This window comes from Hyla sarda, chromosome 2, assembly GCF_029499605.1.
Source record: "Hyla sarda isolate aHylSar1 chromosome 2, aHylSar1.hap1, whole genome shotgun sequence".
Classification (NCBI taxonomy): Eukaryota; Metazoa; Chordata; class Amphibia; order Anura; family Hylidae; genus Hyla; species Hyla sarda.
The window spans coordinates 492,461,980-492,476,589 of NC_079190.1; positions in this window are offsets into that span (position 1 = coordinate 492,461,980).

Here is a 14,610-nt window from a genome sequence, read left to right on the forward strand (position 1 = left end):
GATAGATAGATATGAGATAGATAGATATGAGATAGATAGATAGATAGATATGAGATAGATAGATATGAGATAGATAGATAGATATGAGATAGATAGATAGATATGAGATAGATAGATAGATAGATATGAGATAGATAGATAGATATGAGATAGATAGATATGAGATGGATAGATATGAGATGGATAGATAGATATGAGATGGATAGATATGAGATAAATAGATATGAGATAGATAGATAGATAGATAGATATGAGATAGATATGAGATAGATAGATATGAGATGGATAGGAGATGGATAGATATGAGATGGATAGATATGAGATGGATAAGAGATAGATATGAGATAGATAGATAGATAGATAGATAGATAGATAGATAGATAGATAGATATGAGATAGATAGATAGATAGATAGATAGATATGAGATAGATAGATAGATATGAGATAGATGGATAGATAGATATGAGATAGAATGATATGAGATAAATAGATATGAGGTAGATATGAGATGGATAGATATGAGATGGATAGATAGATAGATATGAGATAGATAGATAGATATGAGATAGAATTGAGATAGATAAGAGATAGATATGAGATAGATAGATAAATAGATATGAGATAGATAGACAGATAGATAGATAGATAGATATGAGATAGATAGATAGATATGAGATAGATGGATAGATAGATATGAGATAGATAGATATGAGATAGATAGATATGAGATAGATACAGTGGGGATCAAAAGTTTGGGCACCCCAGGTAAAACTATGTATTAATGTGCATAAAGAAACCAAGGAAAGATGGAAAAATCTCCAAAAGGCATCAAATTACAGATTAGACATAGATTTTATTTCCATCATTTACACTTTCAAAATAACAGAAAACAAAAAAATGGCGTCTGCAAAAGTTTGGGTACCCTGCAGAATTTATAGCATGCACTGCCCCCTTTGCAAAGCTGAGACCTGCCAGTGTCATGGATTGTTCTCAATCATCATCTGGGAAGACCAGGTGATGTCAATCTCAAAGGTTTTAAATGCCCATCTGACCTTGCCCCAACAATCAGCACCATGGGTTCTTCTAAGCAGTTGTCTAGAAATCTGAAACTGAAAATAGTTGACGCTCACAAAGCTGGAGAAGGCTATAAGAAGATAGCTAAATGTTTTCAGATGTCAATATCCTCTGTTCGGAATGTAATTTTATAAATGGCAGTCATCAGGAACAGTGGAAGTTAAAGCAAGATCTGGAAGACCAAGAAAATATAAGACAGAACAGCTCGCAGGATTGTGAGAAAAACAATTCAAAACCCCCGTTTGACTGCACAATCCCTCCAGAAAGATCTTGCAGACTCTGGAGTTGTGGTACACTATTCCACTATAAAGAGATACTTGTACAAATATGGTCTTCATGGAAGAGTCATCAGAAGAAAACTTCTTCCACGTCCTCACCACAAAAATCAACGTTTGAACTTTGCAAATGAACATATAGACAAGCCTGATGCATTTTGGAAACAAGTTCTGTGGACCGATGAGGTTAAAGTTGAACTTTTTGGCCGGAATGAGCAAAGGTACGTTTGGAGAAGAAGGGCAACAGAAATTAATGAAAAGAACTTCTGTCCAACTGTTAAGCATAGGGGTGGATCAATCATGCTTTGGGGTTGTATTGCAGCCAGTGTCACAGGGAACATCTCACGAGTAGAAGGAAAAATGGATTAAATAAAATTTCAGCAAATTTTGGATGCTAACTTGATGCCATCTGTGAAAAAGCTGAAGTTAAAGAGAGGATGGCTTCTACAAATGGATAATGATCCTAAACACACCTCGAAATCCACGGGGGATTACATCAAGAGGCGTAAACTGAAGGTTTTGACATGGCCTTCACAATCTTCTGACCTCAACATAATTGAAAATCTATGGATAGACCTTAAAAGAGAAGTGCGTGACAGACAACCAAGAAATCTCAAAGAACTGAAAGACTTTTGTAAGGAAGAATTGGCAAAGATACCTCAAACAAGAATTGAAAGACTCTTGGCTGGCTAAAAAAAGCGTTTACAAGCTGTGATACTTGCCAAAGGGGGCAGTACAAGATATTAACTCTGCAGGGTGCTCAAACTTTTGCAGATGCCATTTTTTTGTTTTCTGTTATTTTGAAAGTGTAAATGATGGAAATAAAATCTAACTTTTGTTGACATATTATGAGAATGTCTAATCTGTAATTTTATGCCTTTTGGGGATTTTTCTATCTTTCCTTGGCTTCTTTGTGCACATTAATACAAATTTTTACCTGGGGTGCCCAAACTTTTGATCCCCACTGTATGAGATAGATAGATAGATAGATAGATAGATAGATACAAACAAAGAATAAGTTGGCCAGCACTGTTGATTCCAAACTATTATATAGACCTGGCTTGCAGGTGTAGGCTGCTGGGCTAAATATACAGCAACAGGAGAATACAGCTAGCACAAAGATATAGATAAAACATGAGTATATAGATACAACATGAGAAGCTATTCAGCTATGGTGCAGTAATGAAATAGTGAGATACTTAGCTTGCAATTTGGCGGCCAAATAGCTTTGGTGGGACGGTTCAAGCTATTTGGCCACCAAATTGCAAGCTAAGTATCTCACTATTTCATTACTGCACCATAGCTGAATAGCTTCTCATGTTGTATCTATATACTCATGTTTTATCTATATCTTTGTGCTAGCAGTGTGCTGCTGTATTCTCCTGTTGCTAGATAGATAGATAGATAGATAGATAGATAGGAGATAGATAGATAAATAGATAGATACATAGGAGATAGATAGATAGATAGATAGATAGATAGCAACAGAAGATATATAGATATAAGATAGATAGATGATAGATATGAGATAGATAGATATGAGATAGATAGATACATATGAGATAGATAGATAGATAGATAGATAGATAGATATGAGATAGATAGATATGAGATAGATAGATATGAGATAGATAGATAGATTGATAGATAGATAGATATGAGATAGATAGATAGATAGGAGCTAGATAGATATGAGATAGATAGATATGAGATAGATAGATAGATAGATAGATATGAGATAGATAGATAGATATGAGTTAGATAGATAGATAGATATGAGATAGATAAATATGAGATAGATAGATAGATATGAGATAGATAGATATGAGATAGATATGAGATAGATAGATATGAGATAGATAGATAGATATGAGATAGATGTGAGATAGATAGATAGATATGAGATAGATAGATATGAGATAGATGTGGGATAGATAGATATGAGATAGATAGATATGAGATAGATAGATGTGAGATAGATAGATATGAGATAGATAGATATGAGATAGATAGATATGAGATAAATGTGAGATAGATAGATAGATATGAGATAGATAGATATGAGATAGATGTGGGATAGATAGATATGAGATAGATAGATATGAGATAGATAGATAGATAGATATGAGATAGATAGATATGATATAGATATGAGATAGATAGATATGATATAGATAGGAGATAGATTTATATTAGGTTTGTATGACAGTATTATATAATTGCTGTTATTTCTTATACCCCATGTAGTAAATAGAGGTGTCGGCTCAGACCGGTCGTGGTATCAGCTCCGGGAGGATTTATCGCTGTCAGTTCAGTCTTATGACTTCAGTATATTCAGTATAATCTGGTTTAGTCCGGCCGTATAGGAGTATGAAATCATGAACACGTAGTAGTGTGCAAAGCATATATGAGACAATGCTACCGCCGTATGCAGCATCCAAGTAATACCGCCATACATGGTGTAAATAATCGGCAACAACTAACATTCTAATGAGCTCACCAGGGTGCATCCCGCTGTTGCAAAACTACAACTCCCAGCATGCCCGGACAGCCGAAGGCTGTCCGGGCATGCTGGGAGTTGTAGTTTTGCAACAGCTGTAGGCACACTGGTTGGGAAACACTGACCTAGGACATAAATAATACACCCATATGAGTCAACATGAATGAATAAAGATGGCAGGAAAATCTATGGATAGACCTTAAAAGAGAAGTGCGTGACAGACAACCAAGAAATCTCAAAGAACTGAAAGACTTTTGTAAGGAAGAATTGGCAAAGATACCTCAAACAAGAATTGAAAGACTCTTGGCTGGCTAAAAAAAGCGTTTACAAGCTGTGATACTTGCCAAAGGGGGCAGTACAAGATATTAACTCTGCAGGGTGCTCAAACTTTTGCAGATGCCATTTTTTTGTTTTCTGTTATTTTGAAAGTGTAAATGATGGAAATAAAATCTAACTTTTGTTGACATATTATGAGAATGTCTAATCTGTAATTTTATGCCTTTTGGGGATTTTTCTATCTTTCCTTGGCTTCTTTGTGCACATTAATACAAATTTTTACCTGGGGTGCCCAAACTTTTGATCCCCACTGTATGAGATAGATAGATAGATAGATAGATAGATAGATACAAACAAAGAATAAGTTGGCCAGCACTGTTGATTCCAAACTATTATATAGACCTGGCTTGCAGGTGTAGGCTGCTGGGCTAAATATACAGCAACAGGAGAATACAGCTAGCACAAAGATATAGATAAAACATGAGTATATAGATACAACATGAGAAGCTATTCAGCTATGGTGCAGTAATGAAATAGTGAGATACTTAGCTTGCAATTTGGCGGCCAAATAGCTTTGGTGGGACGGTTCAAGCTATTTGGCCACCAAATTGCAAGCTAAGTATCTCACTATTTCATTACTGCACCATAGCTGAATAGCTTCTCATGTTGTATCTATATACTCATGTTTTATCTATATCTTTGTGCTAGCAGTGTGCTGCTGTATTCTCCTGTTGCTAGATAGATAGATAGATAGATAGATAGATAGGAGATAGATAGATAAATAGATAGATACATAGGAGATAGATAGATAGATAGATAGATAGATAGCAACAGAAGATATATAGATATAAGATAGATAGATGATAGATATGAGATAGATAGATATGAGATAGATAGATACATATGAGATAGATAGATAGATAGATAGATAGATAGATATGAGATAGATAGATATGAGATAGATAGATATGAGATAGATAGATAGATTGATAGATAGATAGATATGAGATAGATAGATAGATAGGAGCTAGATAGATATGAGATAGATAGATATGAGATAGATAGATAGATAGATAGATATGAGATAGATAGATAGATATGAGTTAGATAGATAGATAGATATGAGATAGATAAATATGAGATAGATAGATAGATATGAGATAGATAGATATGAGATAGATATGAGATAGATAGATATGAGATAGATAGATAGATATGAGATAGATGTGAGATAGATAGATAGATATGAGATAGATAGATATGAGATAGATGTGGGATAGATAGATATGAGATAGATAGATATGAGATAGATAGATGTGAGATAGATAGATATGAGATAGATAGATATGAGATAGATAGATATGAGATAAATGTGAGATAGATAGATAGATATGAGATAGATAGATATGAGATAGATGTGGGATAGATAGATATGAGATAGATAGATATGAGATAGATAGATAGATAGATATGAGATAGATAGATATGATATAGATATGAGATAGATAGATATGATATAGATAGGAGATAGATTTATATTAGGTTTGTATGACAGTATTATATAATTGCTGTTATTTCTTATACCCCATGTAGTAAATAGAGGTGTCGGCTCAGACCGGTCGTGGTATCAGCTCCGGGAGGATTTATCGCTGTCAGTTCAGTCTTATGACTTCAGTATATTCAGTATAATCTGGTTTAGTCCGGCCGTATAGGAGTATGAAATCATGAACACGTAGTAGTGTGCAAAGCATATATGAGACAATGCTACCGCCGTATGCAGCATCCAAGTAATACCGCCATACATGGTGTAAATAATCGGCAACAACTAACATTCTAATGAGCTCACCAGGGTGCATCCCGCTGTTGCAAAACTACAACTCCCAGCATGCCCGGACAGCCGAAGGCTGTCCGGGCATGCTGGGAGTTGTAGTTTTGCAACAGCTGTAGGCACACTGGTTGGGAAACACTGACCTAGGACATAAATAATACACCCATATGAGTCAACATGAATGAATAAAGATGGCAGGAGCCCAGGTTAGACGAGGAGGCTCCACCTGCGGATGATTCCTCTACCTGGCGGTAGGACACGCTTCATTCTGCACTTGTAGACAATTACGGGGTTGTGTATGGACGGTGATATAGAGATGACATTAATCATTTGTAATCCTAGGACAATGGAAGGAGTTACAGTTGCTGGAATCTTCTCTGACTTGGAAATTCCGTCTCTTAAAGGCTCCACTTAGAGACCTGACTAAGAGTCGATTGAGTAACTATTGAAGACTATTACAGTGCGGTAGACACAGGGTGGGGCGCATTTATTTATTGTTTTGTTCTTATAGATGGGAAACATATCCCCCAGGTCTGGAGGTCTACAGATGGGTGACTCTTGGTTTGGGCGATAATCCCTAGTCATGCTCTAAGGCTTCTTCATGGATTGGACATTGATTTACAGGGTACCTACCTATAGGTGGCACTAGAGAGATAGCTCCCTTCCTTCTGGCAGAGAGCTAATTTGCATACCGTCATCTCAGGGAGCATTGCCTTGCCTATAGTACTCCAAATGGGGGTCTCCACAAGGAGGAACTATATCGCCAAAATGTGACAACATACTGTATGCAGAACAGCAGTATATTGTTATAATATGACAATTAAAGAAGCACTCCAGTTTATTTGAGGTATTGTGCCCATACCATGCACACTCACCGTCACTAGTCCTACAGCGCCATTTGTTTCATTCCAGCACAGCTTCATCTATGTGTTTTTATTACTGTAACTGGGTCACCAGTCTGGCCCACAGAAAGATACTTGGCTTAATGTGTCAAAAGGAAGTCAGTCCTGGGTCAGGTGACTTCCTGTAAATTACAGAATGATATAATCTATCAGATCCCTCCCCTCCAGCTCTATCTGTATACTGTTGCTATCTCTATGGGATCAGGATATATAGTAGTTCTACCTCTCCCCTCAAGCTCTATCTGTATACTGCTGCTATCTCTATGTGATCAGCATATATTAGTTATACACCTCTCCTTCAGCTCTATCTGTATACTGCTGCTGCTGTCACTATGGGATCAGGATATATAGTAGTTCTACCTCTCCCCTCAAGCTCTATCTTTATACTGCTGCTATCTCTATGTGATCAGAATATATGGTAGTTATACACCTCTCCTTCAGCTCTATCTGTATACTGCTGCTATCTCTATGGGATCAGGATATAGAGTACTTATACACCTCCCCTCCAGCTCTATCTGTATACTGCTGCTATCTCTATGGGATCAGGATATATAGTACTTATACACCTCCCCTCCAGCTCTATCTGTATATTGCTGCTATCTCTATGGGATCATGGTATATAGTAGTTATACACCTCCCCTCCAGCTCTATCTGTATACTGCTGCTATCTCTATGTGATCAGAATATACAGTAGTTATACACCTCTCCTTCAGCTCTGTCTGTATACTGCTGCTATCACTATGGGATCAGGATATATAGTAGTTATACACCTCCCTATCCATATCTGAATACTGCTACTGTTATTTCAATGTGATCATGATATATAGTAGTTATACACCTCCCCTCTGGCTCTATCTGTATACTGCTGCTGCTATCTCTATAGGACCAGGGTATACAGTAGTTATACACCTCCCCTCCAGCTCTATCTGTATACTGCTGCTCTCTCTATGGGATCAGGATATATAGTAGTTCTACCTCTCCCCTCAAGCTCTATCTGTATTCTGCTGCTATCTCTATGGGATCAGGATATATAGTAGTTATACACCTCCCTTCTGGCTCTTTCTGTATACTGCTGCTGCTATCTCTATAGGACCAGGGTATATAGTAATTATACACCTCCCCTCCAGCTCTATCTGTATACTGCTGCTCTCTCTATGGGATTATGATATATAGTAGTTATACACCTCCCCTCCATCTCTATCTGTATACTGCTGCTCTCTCTATGGGATTATGATATTTAGTAGTTATACACCTCCCCTCTAGTTCTTTCTGTATACTGCTGCTGCTATCTCTATAGGACCAGGGTATATAGTAGTTATACACCTCCCCTCCAGCTCTATCTGTATACTGCTGCTCTCTCTATGGGATCAGGATATATATAGTAGTTATAAACCTCCCCTAAGGCTGTGTTCATACATTGTAATCCTTGTTGCATGTTTTTCTGGTTTTGTCATGATTTTTACAGGAGTGTAAAAAAAAAAAATACAATTGCGCAAATCATAGTAAGAATGTGTCAGTTTGCTGCAATTTTAGAAAATCCCAACAGAAACATATAAAATGCATTGAAAACTGGAAAAATGTGGAATTCAAGGTGTGAACTCAGCCTAAATGCCTCAAATCTTCATAGAACACCTAAAACTGCATGAAAACTGCACATAATGTGAAGTGATCTCAACCCAATAAGTCTAATCAGTTCACCTGGGTGACCTACAGCACCAGCCACCTAATTAGATGACCAGGTGCAGTGATGAAACTTCACACTCTCAGCTAGAGGATTCATGGGAAATGTAGGCAGCATTTTTAAATAAAAGCAAGACGACCCTAAACCCATGACTGCCATATCAGATAAAACAGGTAAGCACAAGGCATACACAAGAACCTCTACAGTATTCTCTAATAATAGCCTATGCTATACTATATGAGCAAAAAATTATAATTCTGAGTGCGTCTTTAATTATAGCCAAAGGCTATCCAGGCATGTTGGGAGTTGTAGTTTTCCAACCTTGTTTTGCAACCCTGTAGAATTCCAACCCTGTTTGGGAAACGTTGGTTTAGAATATGTTATTCTCCAAAGGGTTAATCTTAATGTTACCTGAGTTCATCCTTTTCAGCTATGCTTATCCAGGCCTTGATGGATTCTAAAGGGCAATGTATATAGGGGTAGTGGGTCATGCTCCCCCCATGTTAGTGGTGGGTCCACCGTACCCTGATACTTGCCACCCCCTCTTCCTGATGCTTAGCACCTCCTTCTTCCCATGACCTTGGCACCTCCTTGACCTGACGCTGGCCCCTCCTCCTCATGATTCTCGGTACCCCTCTTCCTGACGTTTGGCACATTCTCCTCTTCCTGACGTTTGGCACATTCTCCTCCTCCTGACACTGGCACCACCTCCTCCTGATACTTGCCACTTCCTACTGATGCTAGAACCTCCTTTTCCTGATGCTTTGCACCTTCTCCTTCTGATGCTAGTGTGGTGGCCCAGTGCGGGAGATGTTGCCCCGTACCCTTGCTGTCCTGTCAGGCAGCCTCCTTCAGTTTCCCCAGGGCCCCTTTCACCTGGTTCCCCCTGTACATATGTTCTGCAGTGTATTGTATTATAAAATGTGTTGTATCTTTAAGAGTTATGTCATGTGATTGTTACCCAGGAGGTACCAGTGACCAGGTGATCCCAAGAGTGACCTATGGGCTCCCTGCTAGTCTCCCCCATATAAGCCCTGGGTGGAGCTTCTCTCTCTTCTGCTGAGGTCCAGTGCAGTCTTGTCTAGTGTGTGTGTCCAGAGTGTTAGAGACCTCAAAGTCCAGTCCTGCAGCCGCCATCAAGTCAAGTAAGATAAAGTCACAGCTTTATGAGTCAAGTCAGTCCCTGTCATCTGTCAAGTCAGTGTGGTCTGCATTCAATTGTCCAGTCCTACTACAAGTCCCAGCAAGCCCTTAAGGTCTCTGCATCACTGATCACCTCCTTGGGCCCTGGCTGATCTGTATAGACTTTACCATCTGTCTACCCTCAGTAAAGCTACCATTGTCCGTAACTTGGCGTCAGAGTCTTTATTGCCCTCGTGCCTAGCCCAGGATCCAGCGGTATACCTTTGGGTGGTTTAAGGCTAAACCACGCCCTGGCGTCACAAATACATGGGGTTAATGCCATCTGCCCAAAGGGTAACAAAATCTGCCCTCATCACACCCCGCTACCACACTAGCACCTCCTCCTGACACTTGGCACCTCCTCCTCCTTACACTTGGCACCTCCTCCTCCTTACACTTGGCCCCTCCTTCTCATCCTGACACTTGGCACCTCCTCCTCCTTACACTTGGCCCCTCCTTCTCATCCTGACACTTGGCTCCTCCTCCTTACACTTGGCACATACTCCTCCTTACACTTAGCTCCTCATTCTCCTCTCGACACTTGGCACCTCCTCCTCCTGACACTTGGCTCCTCCTTCTCCTCCTGACACTTGGCGCCTCCTCCTCCTCCTTACACTTAGCTCCTCCTTCTCCTCCTGACACTTGGCACCTCCTCCTCCTGACACTTGGCTCCTCCTTCTTCTCCTGACACTTGGCACCTCCTCCTCCTTACACTTAGCTCCTTCTTCTCCTCCTGACACTTGGTACCTCCTCCTCCTGACACTTGGCTCCTCCTTCTCCTCCTGACACTTGGCACCTCCTCCTCCTTACACTTAGCTCCTTCTCCTCCTGACACTTGGCACCTCCTCCTCCTGACACTTGGCTCCTCCTTCTCCTCCTGACACTTGGCACATCCTCCTCCTTACACTTGGCTCGTCCTTCTCCTCCTGACACTTGGCACCTCCTACTCTTACAAGCTGGCTGGCAGAAAACTGTTCCTTGGCACCTATTGATACTGGCAGGGTATAGAGGTGGCACAGTGTACAATAACCAGCAACCCTTTTAGGACACAAGGCTACAAGTGCACAAACGTGTGTGGCACATCCCACCATGGCACATAACATGTCAACAATAAACGTCTTCAGGGAAACACACTCACTTTTATGTCCCAGGCGAAATATTCTACCATGTAGTGACCCAAGAGGACAGCACAATTACATACCTTGTATTCCAACACATCCTACCAGATAACGGCTTTGACCTGCTGCACGATAAAATGGTCCCCCTATAAAATCCACATCCAGAACCCTGCGTACATTCTCAAAGTATAACCAAGCTTAATAATCCATTGACCTTTTAAAGAGTAACGAAGTATACAGAAAAGAGTGACAATAATGGCCCCTCATTTAGAAGGACTCGATTCCCTCTAATTATGTGGAATAGTATAGGGTGACATACTGTACACAGAGTTAATGCCGTAACGCTGTAACCTATAAATGTGCACGTTGCTTAGCAATGAGAATATTGCTTCAGGGAATGAGAATAGACATTGACTAGTACATTCCAATGTTCTTTACCTACAAAAGTTACTGAATGACTATATAATTGCGGTGCAGTCATTATGTTAGTTCCTGCCAACTAAAAAGGGGTTATCCAAGCACCAAACAAAATTTTTTTATATTTCGCTGCGGACAATATAAAAAAAAAAAGGCATACTCACCTACCTCAGTCTCCTGCAGCTTTTGGTGCAATATTATCCAGTTGCCACTACTTTCTACACCCTCTTGCCACTACTTTCTACTTCCGAGAAGCCCCGTCGCTACAGGACAAGCAAACCAAGCAATTGCTTGGGGCCCCGAGCAGAGTCGGTGCTTGTTGTGCCGGGCCGTCCTCCTGCCCCTATCACGGTTCGACAGCTCACCCTGTCGCCCAGCCGGGCCAGCAGTGCGAGAGCCTGGAGCGGGAGGCGGAGACTAAAGCCGCTCGGCCTCTGGCTCCTATTTTGTGTGCCTGGCTCAACTGTAGTAGAACTCAGGATGTCCCCGACCTCAGTTAAGTGCCGTACAGCTACGCGCGCCGGCCTCGTATTGACGTTCGTTTATGTCACGTCACGCTCCCAGAATTCAAGGGCCGGCGTTACTACATCCTGACACCGGCCCTAGGTATTCTGAGAGCGTGACATGCGCGAACATCATTACCGCGCCTTACGGGTAGCTGTGCAAGCCCTTATCTGGGGACTGGGGAAGGTTCTGCCCTGAATTCCTGGCAACTGCAGCAGCAGAGGTACCAGCCGGGGGGGGGGGGGCTAAGCTAGGGAGTACTACCTGCCTACTGGGAGAGGGGGTTAATATGGGGCTACTACCTGCCTACTGGGGGGGAGGGGGTTAATCTGGGGGTACTACTTGCCTACTGGGGGGAGGGGATAAATCTGGGGGTGCTACATAACATGCCTACTGGGGGGAGGGGGTTAATCTGGGGGTACTACCTGTCTACTGGGGGGTCTAATCTGGGGATACTACATGCCTACTGGGGGGAGGGGTTAATCTGGGGTGACTACCTGCCTACTGGGGGAGGGGGTTAATCTGGGGGTACTACCTGCCTACTGGGGGAGGGGGTTAATCTGGGGGTACTACCTGCCCACTGGGGGGAGGGGGTTAATCTGGGTTTACGTCCTGCCTACTGGGGGGAGGGGTTAATCTGGGGGTACAACCTGCATACTGGGGGGGGGGGGTAATTGGGGGTACTACATGCTACTGGGGGAGGGGGTTAATCTGGGGGCAATACTTGCCTACTAGGGGGAGGGTGTTTATCTTGGGGTACTACCTGCCTACTGGGGGGGGGGGGTTAAACTGTATGGCTATACTGTGATTCCTGTAGGCTTTGCATGCGTAAAGTGGGGAGGGAGTGGAGGGGGGTCTCCATGTCTATTTTGCTTGGAGCCCCCAAATTCCTTCAAACGGCGTTAGAGGAATAGTGTGTACAGGTGTCGGGGACTCAGCTGGGATGGGCCTCCTGGTAGTGTTGGTTGGAGTGGTTACTAACACTTGTGGGTGCCCCTGGGTCAGGTGAAAGCGGCCAGCGGTAAAATTGTTCGTGCCTAGGTTGGTGAGGAAAATTTTGATGGATTTAGTCCTCCAGGGACCCCTTTGTCGCATGGGTTTTATGATTCAAGGGAACGTTTGTAAAAGTGTTGTTTATACTGTTATGTATATTTAATTATTTTGTAAACTTATGGGCCCGACCGGCCCATTTTCACCACAGATTGTGTCAGGTCTTTTATGGGGAAAAAGGTGGGTGGTAAAATGGGGTGGAGGGCTGGTGGGATATTTAGTTGGGGAAGGGTGCGAGTCTGACGTCCCTCCAGTCAGATATCTGCAGGGGGCCGAGATAGGTGAGTGTACTCTCCTTCTCCTGGGCTCTCCTTAACAGAGTTCTGAGGCAATGCTAAGCCTGTCCTTGCTTCCTCACCACCTATCCTGATGGTTGGCATCACCTCCTCCTGACACTTGGCACCTTCTCCTGACACTTGGCACCTCCTCCTGACACTTTGTGGGTAACACGTGACCCAAGGACCTCCTAATATCCTGCAACATACCATAGAGGTTACTAGCATGGTCACATGACCGAAGGTCCTGCGACGCTGAACAAAGTAAGCACTATACAATTCTATACAATATAGATATAATTATTAATATATACATTTATGAACATTAAAGTTAGACTTAAAGGGGTATTCCAGGCCAAAACTTTTTTTTATATATCACCTGGCTCCGGAAAGTTAAACAGATTTGTAAATTACTTCTATAAAAAAAATCTTAATCCTTCCAATAGTTATTAGCTTCTGAAGTTGAGTTGTTGTTTTCTGTCTAACTGCTCTCTGATGACTCACGTCCCGGGAGCTGTGCAGTTCCTATGCACAAATCTGTTTAACTTTCCGGAGCCAGTTGATATATATAAAAAAAGGTTTTGCCTGGAATACCCCTTTAAGGAGAGGTGACTAGGGGCTGTCCCACCTGAGGAACCCTACCTGAACGTAGTTGCTCTGACTTTGGGGACCTCTACACTAGGTACTGGATGCAATACGGTATCGGGACACCACAAACCCCCTTACTTAAGATAAGTCGGCCTCAACGTCAGTCCCCTAAGACAGAGGGATGAAGTGAAGGTCGGTTAAAACCTATAAACCTACTTAACATTTACTTTTGGTGTACGCACATTGGTTTGGGTAAACTCACGAACAGGGTTGGTTAGTTCATGAATTTAGTAACAGGATGATATTATTCACATGAGATACATCCTACTTAGCATTTTTCTTTCTCTAGCTCACTAGACAATTGAAATCTCACTATACATTTGTGCCATATTAGCTACTTGTTTAGTACACTGGAAGTATATTGGCTTGCCCGAGGCTTTCTACCAATAAAGCTGGCTACTAGGGTCTATTGGCTACACGCTCCTATCCCTAGAACACAACAGATAAACCTTTCAGGTTACCTTTAACCCCTTAAGGACTCAGCCCATTTTGGCCTTAAGGACTCAGACAATTAAATTTTTACGTTTTCATTTTTTCCTCCTCGCCTTCTAAAAATCATAACTCTTTTATATTTTCATCCACAGACTAGTATGAGGGCTTGTTTTTTGCGCGACCAGTTGTCCTTTGTAATGACATCACTCATTATATCATAAAATGTATGGCGCAACCAAAAAACACTATTTTTGTGGGGAAATTAAAACGAAAAACGCAATTTTGCTAATTTTGGAAGGTTTTGTTTTCACGCCGTACAATTTATGGTAAAAATGACATGTGTTCTTTACTGAGGGTCAATACGATTAAAATGATACCCATTATTATATACTTTTATATTATTGTTGCGCTTAAAAAAAATCACAAACTTTTTAACCAAATTAGTAC